Source organism: Magnolia sinica, chromosome 15 (genome assembly GCF_029962835.1).
Source record: "Magnolia sinica isolate HGM2019 chromosome 15, MsV1, whole genome shotgun sequence".
Lineage (NCBI taxonomy): Eukaryota > Viridiplantae > Streptophyta > Magnoliopsida > Magnoliales > Magnoliaceae > Magnolia > Magnolia sinica.
Genome location: NC_080587.1, coordinates 71,962,291 through 71,972,719, shown reverse-complemented (window position 1 = coordinate 71,972,719; position 10,429 = coordinate 71,962,291). Strand labels below are relative to the sequence as shown.

The following is a 10,429-nucleotide window of genomic DNA, read 5'->3' as shown; positions in this document are numbered from 1 at the left end:
ATTCAATCCAAAAACCCTGACTAAATTGAGTTATAAGCCTCTGCTCGTTTTTATCTAAAATGATGAACATGCCCTCTTTTATATATATTTTTTTCCTATGCACCGTTTGTTCCTCTCCCAAAGTTTTTTTTTAAAATTTGGAGCTGCCAGAAATCCACTATGTCCATTTTTTTTATTTATTTATTTTGGTTCATTTTAATATATGCAACAAAAATTAACTGGATCCAAGACTGAAGTAGGCCACACAAGAGGAAATAGTGGGAATTGAATGGCCACGATTGAAATATTCATATGACCATCAAAGTTTTGTATCATGATCAGTTTTTTGTGTTTTTAATTCATCCCAGTGGGTATGACCTTATAGACGGTTTGGATGGCATATAAACATTAGGGTATACCTCGGGAAGTTTTGAACGGTAAGCATTTCATTTCCCAGATTTCTCTCTCTAGTGGCCCACTTGAGTCTTGGATTTCATTTTTGGTCACATGTTCTAAAATGAGCTTGAGGATTACTCAAAGACATTACCTCCTTAGCTTACTAGCACAATAACTTCCAGCCAACGGCTTCTGCCTTTTGGCTTTTGCATAAAACTCGTCCGAAACGGAAGTGGATTGCATGGTGTGCTATATGCCACTAACCTGCATGGTGTGTTGATATCACTAAGTCTTATGGGCCCTAACATGATGTGCGATAATCCATTTGGTGGATCATTTTAGGTCATGAGCCTAAAAATGAGACAAATGAAAATCTCAAGTGAATTGGACAATGATTCTTACCATTGAAACCTTCCTATGGCTCACCATGATATTTATTTGCCATTCAACCTGTTCATGAGGCCACACAAACCTAGATGAAAGGAAAGACATAAATATTAAATTGATTCAAAACTTTTGAGACCCCAGGAAGTTTTCAATGGTAGATGTTTAATTGTAACGCCTCAGATTTTTGTGTACTTGAGAATTAGATGTTATTGAGTGTTGCCTTTGATTTCTCGACTTGCATACATGTCCATGTATATATTCGTACATGCTCGACACCAAAATGAGTGATTTTGGGTCCACAAAAACCGTCCTGCTGAGTGGAAGTTGTGGATTTGGGACAACGTAGACTGACCCACACAATACCACCGTGCAATCCACAATGCCACAATGGGAATGAGAGTTTTTTTAGGCATAAGCGACCGGTTCCACTGTGTAAACCATGGTGCTACCATGAAAAATAAGAATTTTTGGGCAGTGGTTGACGGTGCCTTCGTCAGATCCTGGGTGACACCATAGAGCCCTATTCGACAATGAACAACAATATTCAACAATTGACAGTTTCAGTATACTGATTTCATAAATACAGATTTTATTAAATACAACTCCGATTAAGGTGATTCAGAAGTCAAATTGAATCTTGATGAGTATATTTTATATATTAAAAAATAATAATAATAAAATTCAAACTCATATAAGGTTGATTTTATGATGTTTTATAAACTATGTAGAAATTCGTTGGTTTCAGATAGCTAGTACTTTTAGAATTTTTATAATTATTCTAGAACTCTAAATTGAGTGAAATTTAGTGGGTTATAAGTAAATTCAATGATTAATTAACAAAACATAATAATAATAATAATAATTTAACATATAAAATTATATATAAAAAAAGTTGCAAGCAATAGAGACATTTTGAAACTATAAATAAAATCGTCGATTTCAGATAACTAGTGCTTCTAGAATTTTTATATTTTTTTAGAACTCCAAATAAAATGATTTTTATTTTTATTTTTGCGACAAAATCTCACTTGATGATGAATTATCATAAAAATTATAAAAATAATTTAATAAATAAAAGTGCTAAAAATGTTACCAACAACATACCTATTAAAACTAAAAATTTATGCAAGTACTATAAGTTATCGATGGATCGGATGTATATTTTTCATCTTAGAGTTTTAATATTCGGTATCTTTTTAGAAATTGCTTATAATCATGTCAGGAATCATCTCGTGTGATTAAATTAAATTTTTTTCTTTATATATATTGTAACACCCCGGGTTTTCAAGGGCCGTATAGGAACTCAGCTCCTGAATTTTCAGGTGCCACGGGTGCCCTAATGGGCTTCAGATTTTAATTACATTTGAATGATCTCATAAACAATGGAGAGTTTAGTAAAGCATGAAGTATAAGTAAGTCATAAAGCAGTATCAAGTGCCACTAAATATAAAAATATCCAAACCACAAATCCAAAATCATCTAAATAGGGAACTAGTCCCACCCATACATGACCCAAAGTGACTAAAGCCCTGGCCCATACCCCGCAGTAGCCTGAACTCAGACTAGAAGGATCCATCGAAAGTCTGGAAGTAGAGAAGCTCCTCTTCCTTATCCATGCTCACCTCGCTCGGCTTGTCGATCTCCGCCTCACCTACATCTAATGACGTGTCTGGTTGGTGTTTTAAAACACCGTCCCAGAATGGGAGTGAGTAGCTAACTCAGTGGGTGTCATTAGCCATAAGTTACATCAAATAACAATTCCATAATGAATTTAATGAAAAACATAAATTCATAAATCGTTAACTAGTCTTTGTTAATGCGTATGCATGAATTATATATGATGCATGACCTCACCCACAACACTCCCTTGAGCGACTTCGTCCCACAGTCGCGCATGACCAACACACCCTCATTGCGACCTCAACTGCCAAGTCGCCAAATCCTAGCTAATGCGATGCGTGAATAATGTATTAGCCGAGTTTTTAATTAATTTCGTTCATTCAACAGGTTGGGAAAATTGGTACATCTCGACGATATTAATGCTCTCATCCATTTATTTGTGAGGTCAGTACCCCTCAACGTGCGAGGCCAAGACCCCGCAATCCTTGATCCCATCGGAGTCCCCACCCTCGATTGCAAGCACGTGGGGAGTGCTGGAAAACAGGATCTCTCGTGGTCACTACGGGGAGGCTCGTCACCCCAGCATAGGCCCACAGCTCGGACATAGTGTCCCATTACACCATGCCAGGCTCACGAGACTGTGGATCAGTTTCTACTTGTTGTCAGTGGGTGTCATTGGGTGAGGGGTGTTTTAGGTTCCAAACAGGCGTGAGCTAACATGGTTAACAAACATAGTTGGTCAGTCGGTGGACTAGACCGCCCAAGTTTAGGTGAACACACAATGCACGACATCGGGTACAAGTAACCCATGTAGTCCTACTACGTCGCCCGTTCGCGTCCGCCCAAATCAGTCAGACTAGTCACAAGATGGTCCAACCAATGGAACCACCTTCACGAATCCCAGTTCCTTGACCAACCCCGAGAATGGGTTGCATTCTATAATACTTCTAGCAATTAAGAATTTATCTTCTAGTACAGATGGAATCATTCGTACAATACATCAAGCATAAAATTTCAGGTCATTAAAATAAATGCAACTACTCATAGTAGCATAAGTTAGGCATGTGTACGTGTGATGCTAGATTACTTAAGAGACCAACAACAATACATCATTCATAGTACAAATAAATACAGCAAGAAGTAATGCAATTATACATGCTATAGGGAAGATCATGCAAAAATCAAAGGCACAAATGAACATGCAACCCTAATTTAATGCCCAACCATGTTGAAGACCAATCAAACAACAATTAATCATTGCATACAAGTTAGGTGGACCTATCATGTAGGCTCTTAGTTAGGTTTTCTCTAAATTACTCATGCACATCACCCTAACATCCATAATCATTAAATTCATCATAAAATTGGTACTTGGCCACCTAAGGATAATAGTCCATACCTTGTGACGAACCGCTCGATTCACGGCAGCCGTAGGGTTAGGGTGTTAGAAAATCATCGTTGAAATGCCTAAATAAACATACAAGCTTATAAGAATTGGAAGGAATTAAACACAAGACCTAAACCTACAAACATAACTCAATACTTACCTTCAATCGTCACCAATGAAGGACAATGTTGCTATAGAGGAGATGAGAGGGTGAAGGTGAACAAACCTTCATGCTTCTAAGCTCTCCCTCTCTCTTTTCTCCTCTTTTCTCCTCTTTCTCTTTTTCTTGTTGAAATTCGTATGGGAGGAGGGGGTGCCCAAAAAAAGTCCTTATATAGTGCCAGATTTGTTGTAAATGGCCCCAAGGGCTAGGTTTTTACTATACTAGCCCTATGGGAGGGTCTTTCTAACCTCTAGGGTCATTATGGGGTGTACATGTCGATATACACCATAGGATAATTAGCCCTAATGATGATCTATGTATGGACATAATCGGCCCGCCATTTGGATGTGTCGATCGACAGATATGATTAAAAGTTTGTTCAATGGTCACCGATAATCGATCAGGGCCATGGCTATACGGATATGAGCAGAGAAATATCCTTACTCTACGTGTGAAGTTCGGTCGCAAACCGACGGTTCGAAATTCTAAACTTTGCATAAGAGTGAACGACCCAATTCACTTAAGTTTCAGCCTATTCCTTTAGGATATTTGTACTTCTCATGCACTCGTCCTTCGGCTCAAGTTGAGAGGTTTTAGACACTACCCAGGTCCGACTCCCGCGATGGATGTCGAGCCCAGTAAGACGGACATTATTCTATAGTTTTGGAACTAGTGGCCCACTAACGAGTGGTCTAGAGCTTGTTCGGAAAATCGGTACATTTCTGAAATGAATTAGGTATTGAGATTTCTTGTAGGTAATGATTAGGGTTTGGATTAATTATGTTCATAATCTGACCTATTTATAACTAGTGAAAGTGGAGATTTGGTCATGATTATTCTAAACCGTCAGTTTTATGCTAAAAGAATAATGGAGTTGATTTGGTCTATTAGTCAAGATCCGGACCTTATCTAACTCGGCTTCGAGTAGATCCTTTAACTTAGTTACAATTGTCTTGATTAATCAGTGGTAGGTCGGTTAGATTTAAGCTCTGTGTGAGTGTTGAGACTCAAATATTGCATAATTTTCCACATTTATATCTTGGTTTTATGAACATAAATCATCTTAATATTCTATTTTACTCATGTATGTGTTGCAAGGTGAATTTAAGAGCTTGGATTGAAAAAGGGTGTTAAAAAGTAAGAATTTGATGCTCAAAAATCACCAAGGCAAGGGATAGATCTTAGGATATCAAGATTGAAGAATTCACATGCCAAAGATCTAAGAAAACCAAGCGAGGAATGAAGAGAATCGAAGATTTGAAGTGAAGAATCCTGAAATCGTCCTAAAAAAGTGTATTCTAAAGCTGTGAAGTTTATTTTGGAAAACTGCGCAGCAGGAAGTCTGTTTTAAATGAACTATGCAGCGAGAAGTCTATTTTGGAAAAATACGTATATTTGAGGTGTTTTCTAGGGTTTTCAACTTTGTACGAAAATTGGAGTTCCCTACTTATAAATAGGGCCTCCTAGGGCATTCTAAAGCATCATTCAAAGCATTCAAGAGCAATATTTAGGATTTTTTTAAGAGTTTTTAGTTTTATTAAAGCTTTATAAGTTGTTTCTTTCCTTTTAGATCTTTTTTATTTGCAATTTTTCTTCTTTCTTTCTTGTTGCTTTTTATTTCTGCAATTTAATTATGTTTTTCTAAGTTCCCTCTAGCCCAAGCTAGAAGGGAAGCACATGGGTTTAATATTTCTTTAAGTTATGATGATTAATTGTTTTAATGATGAGAAGAATGGTGTATGCATGTTATCTGTTATTTAGGTTTTGTTTTTTTATCCTTTTATAAGATCCATATGTTTCCATCATATGAGATCCACATTGATGGATAGGCTTACCCTAAATTAATCAGATTTCCTAGATAGGAGATGTTCTCAACCTGTTATATTTCTTTGATATTCATTATCTTATAGATATTGAATACTTAAAATCACTGGCGCTTGAGAATATATGTTAATGGTGCAAATCCATTATTTTCTAATCTTTTATATCATTTATTAAAATATTTAAAGTATTTTATTTTCCGATTAGGCTGACCATAGTGCTCAGATCCTAGTTGTGTTATCCAAGTCATCATGATTTTGGAACATTAACCTATGTGTGGAACTTTAAAGCTTGGGTGTTTTTTATTCAATTGAATTACATCCATTCAAAAATCCAAAAATCAAATTATCAGTTTAGTTTTTATTACTTAGTTTGTTTTGCATTTGATTTTTTTCCTTCTCGCAATTCATCTCCCTGTGGGATCGATCCTGTATTCACAGGATATTACTTATGAACCTCTGCACTTGGAGGCAAGCAATCAAGTTTTTGGCGTCGTTGCCGGGGAGAGACTGAGATAGATCAGATCTATGCAAGATAGCTAAGGTAAGTTTTCTTCTAAACCCTCCATATTTTCTATAGATTTTTTTATTTTTTATTTTTTATTTTTTTTTCTTATTTTCTTTTTCTTTGAAAATAAATTCACTTGGGTCTTTCAAGCACTAACTATGACATAAGGTTGTCCTGCTTGGGATTTTATCACCCAAGTGCTATGGTTGTCCTATAGTTGCTTATTGATCACAAAGATCATCCGCTGAATCTATTTTCCATATTAGCATAGTTTAATTTCTGCATTAGTTTTACTTTTATTTATTTATTTATTTTTTAATTTTTTTTGTGGACTGAACCCTCATGGTCGGCTCTACCACCTAGGTTGTTGATTTATTTTGCTTTGTGGATTGAACCCTCATGGTCGGCTCTGCCACCTGGGTTGTTGATTTATTTTGCTTTGTGGACTGAACCCTCATGGTCGGCTCTGCCACCTGGGTTGTTGATTTATTTTGCTTTGTGGACTGAACCCTCATGGTTGGCCCTGCCACCTGGGTTGTTGATTTAAGTTTTTATTTTTATTTTAAGTATCATACTTGCGATTTGAATTAGTGGTATTTGTTGTGTGGTATGGATGGTTTATGTCCCGTTGGAGTAGGGATCAAAACAATCGACTCTCCTCTGAAGGGGGACTAGTTCCAGGCCTTGATCATTCACTTAAAAGAGGCACTCAACATCACTTGGATTCCATGGCAGACCCAGTTGATAATCCAAATCCAAATCTGCCAGATCCAACTATAAATCAAAATAATCCTCCTCTTGAGGATGAAAATGAAGTTCATAGGAATGTGTTAAATCAACCACGGACTTTACGTGAACATTTACACCTTGAGAGATCAACTTTACCATCTTGTATAGTGTTCCCTGCTCACACAGGGAACATTAATTTTAAACCAGGTGTGATTCAATTAATTCCTAAATTTCATGGCTTAGATTCTGAAAGCCCCTACTTGCACCTCAAGGACTTTGAGGAAGTAATTGCAATGTTACAAGTAAATAATGGCAATAGGGATGTACTTAAGCTTAGGTTATTCTCATTTTCTCTAAAGGATCGGGCCAAAGCATGGCTTAACTCTCTAAGACCTAATACCATCACTTCATGGCAAGCCTTAAGTAAAGAGTTTTTGAAAAAGTTCTTTCCCGAGCACAAAACAAATGCACTAAAACAAGAAATCATGTCATTCTCCCAAAAGGGGAATGAACTATTTTTTCAAGCTTGGGAGCGCTTCAAAGACATTCTAATTACTTGTCCACATCATGGTTATGAACCATGGCACGTGATTGATGCTTTCCGAAAGGGGCTCACCATGGATACCCGTCAGTTCATAGAGATGATGTGCGGTGGAACCTTTCTTGACAAAGATCATAATGAGGCTTGGGATTTTCTAGATATGTTAGTAGAGAATACTCAGACATGGGATGTTTCTGCTAAATCAGACCAAACTAGACTCATTCCTAGAGAGAAAGCGGGAATGTATGTCCTAAGAGAGGAAGACGACCTTAATGCAAAATTCGCTGCATTGGCTAGAAAGGTCGAAGCCTTGAAAATTAGGAAGGTTGATATGGTTAAAGCAAACACTTCCTTAGGTGATTTTTGTAGCATTTGTGGTGGTACAGACCATGACACAAAGGATTGTCCAATAATCTCAGTTGTACAAAATATCACGCATGAGCATGATCAAGCAAATGCTATAAATAATTACCAAAGGTCAGTTATGCAACCATTGGGAAACACGTACAATCCAAATTGGCGTAACCATCCTAATCTTAGTTGGAGGAATGGACCACAAATTAATGTGCCCAATGCACCTCAAATGCCTCCACAAAATAACTTCTTTGGGGCACCTAACAATGCACCATATGTGCCCCCGCCAAAGCGATCATCTGTGGAGGATGCATTGACTACATTCATTAACTCTCAAGCTCAAATGAATCAGTCTCTAATCCAATCAAATAAGGAATTAAAGACAGCTGTGGTTAGGATTGAGACTCAACTAAATGCTAGGGAAAAAGGCACCCTTCCTTCTCAACATGTGCCAAACCCTCGAAACACACATTTCATTGGAGACTCAAATCCAAGTGAGCTACATCATGAACAAGCTAAGGTCATCATTACCTTGAGAAGTGGAAAAGAGGTCGATAACAAGATAATGCAACCGGTAGAAATACCGGAGGATGAGCCACTGTCTCAAGAAAATGATGAACCGGCTATGGTTCAAGAGCCGCAACAGCAAAAGGATAAAGAGACTAAGTCATATGAGCCTCTAGTTCCATTCCCATCTAGACTTCGAAATTCAACTGTCCCCATGAAATATCAAGAGGTGTTGGATGTGCTCCAAAAGGTTACTGTTAATATTCCTCTGCTTGATGCCATTAGATAAATTCCATCATATGCTAAATATCTCAAGGACTTGTGCACTGTAAAGAAGAAATTAAATGTGCACAAAAAGGCCTTCCTTACTGAGAAAGTGAGCGCTATCATTCAACAAAGGGTTGTACCCAAATACAAAGATCCGGGAAGTCCCACTATTCCTTGTATTATTGGAAATTTTCAAATTGAGCATGCTTTGCTAGATTTGGGTGCAAGTGTCAACTTAGTACCTTATTCGGTTTACAAACAAATGGGGTTAGGCGAGCTTAAACCAACCACAATTACACTCCAACTCGCTGACCGCTCTATTAAGGTACCAAGGGAAATTTTAGAGGACGTGCTAGTCCAAGTGGAGAAATTCTACTTCCCCGTGGATTTTATTGTACTAGACACTGAACCATGTGTAAATGCTAGCGCTCAAGTTCCCATCATTTTAGGCCGCCCATTCCTAGCAACTTCAAATGCAATTATAAATTGCAGGAATGGAATGATGAACTTGTCTTTTGGTAACATGACTCTAGAGCTAAATATTTTCAATCTATGTAAGCAGCCCATTGATAATAATGAGATCCATGAGTTGAATTTCATGGACTGCTTGATAGAAGAAGAGGAATTAGAACCTAGTCTGACTGATGAATTGATTCAAGTCATTGGAGACTTGAAAAATTTTGATTTAGAAAAAGTGCTTGCTGAAATTTCTGATGATAATGAGAGCACTACCACCCAGGACATTGGTATGTGCCAATGGAGACCGCGCACTCAAATCCTATCTATCGAGGACTTGCGACCTCTACCATCACCAACCAATGTTCCAAAGCTTGATTTGAAACCACTGCCAAATGAGCTTAAGTATGTATACTTAGGTGAAAATAAAACTTATCCTGTGGTGATCTCTTCATTTTTAGAGAAGGATCAAGAGATTAAATTGTTGAAAGTTCCAAGGGATCACAAAGGAGCCTTGGGCTGGACCATTTTTGACATCAAGGGTATAAGCCCTTCCATTTGCACCCATCGGATCCACCTCGATGATGACGTCAAACCAATTAGACAACCTCAAAGGCGTCTCAATCCAAACATGATGGAAGTTGTAAAAAATGAGGTGATCAAATTATTGGATGTGGGAATCATCTACCCATTATCCGATGGTGTTTGAGTGAGTCCAACTCAAGTAGTCCCAAAGAAATCTGGAATAATTATTGTGCAGAATTCTAATAATGAACTCATACCAACACGTGTCACCATTGGTTGGCGTGTTTGCATTGACTATAGAAAATTGAACCAAGTCACAAAGAAGGACCATTTCCCTCTACCATTCATTGATCAAGTTTTAGAGAGGATAGCAGGTCACTCCTTTTATAGTTTTCTTGATGGATATTCTGGATATAACCAAATAGAGATAGCCCTGGAAGACCAAGAGAAAACCACGTTCACTTGTCCATTTGGCACGTTTGCTTTCAAACGGATGCCATTTGGATTGTGTAACGCCCCAGCAACTTTCCAACGGTGTATGTTAAGTATTTTTTCAAATATGGTTGGGAAGTTTCTTGAGGTTTTTATGGACGACTTCTCTGTATTTGGGAGTAGTTTTGAGGAATGCCTCAACAATTTATCTCTTGTCTTGTCTAGGTGTGAAGAGAAACACCTTGTCTTAAATTGGGAGAAATGTCATTTCATGGTTCAAAAGGGAATTGTTTTGGGCCATGTTATCTCCAAAAATGGAATCGAGGTAGATCGCTCAAAACTCGACATTATAGCTAAT

General features: G+C 37.6%; 1 non-coding gene across 1 annotated transcript; it reads right to left on the bottom strand.

The window, feature by feature from the left end:
• Positions 1–7,456: 7,456 nt before the first annotated feature.
• On the bottom strand, positions 7,457–7,563 carry LOC131228356 (small nucleolar RNA R71). The gene has a single exon (XR_009162861.1). It is a non-coding gene; the product is annotated as a small nucleolar RNA R71 (small nucleolar RNA).
• Positions 7,564–10,429: the final 2,866 nt, after the last annotated feature.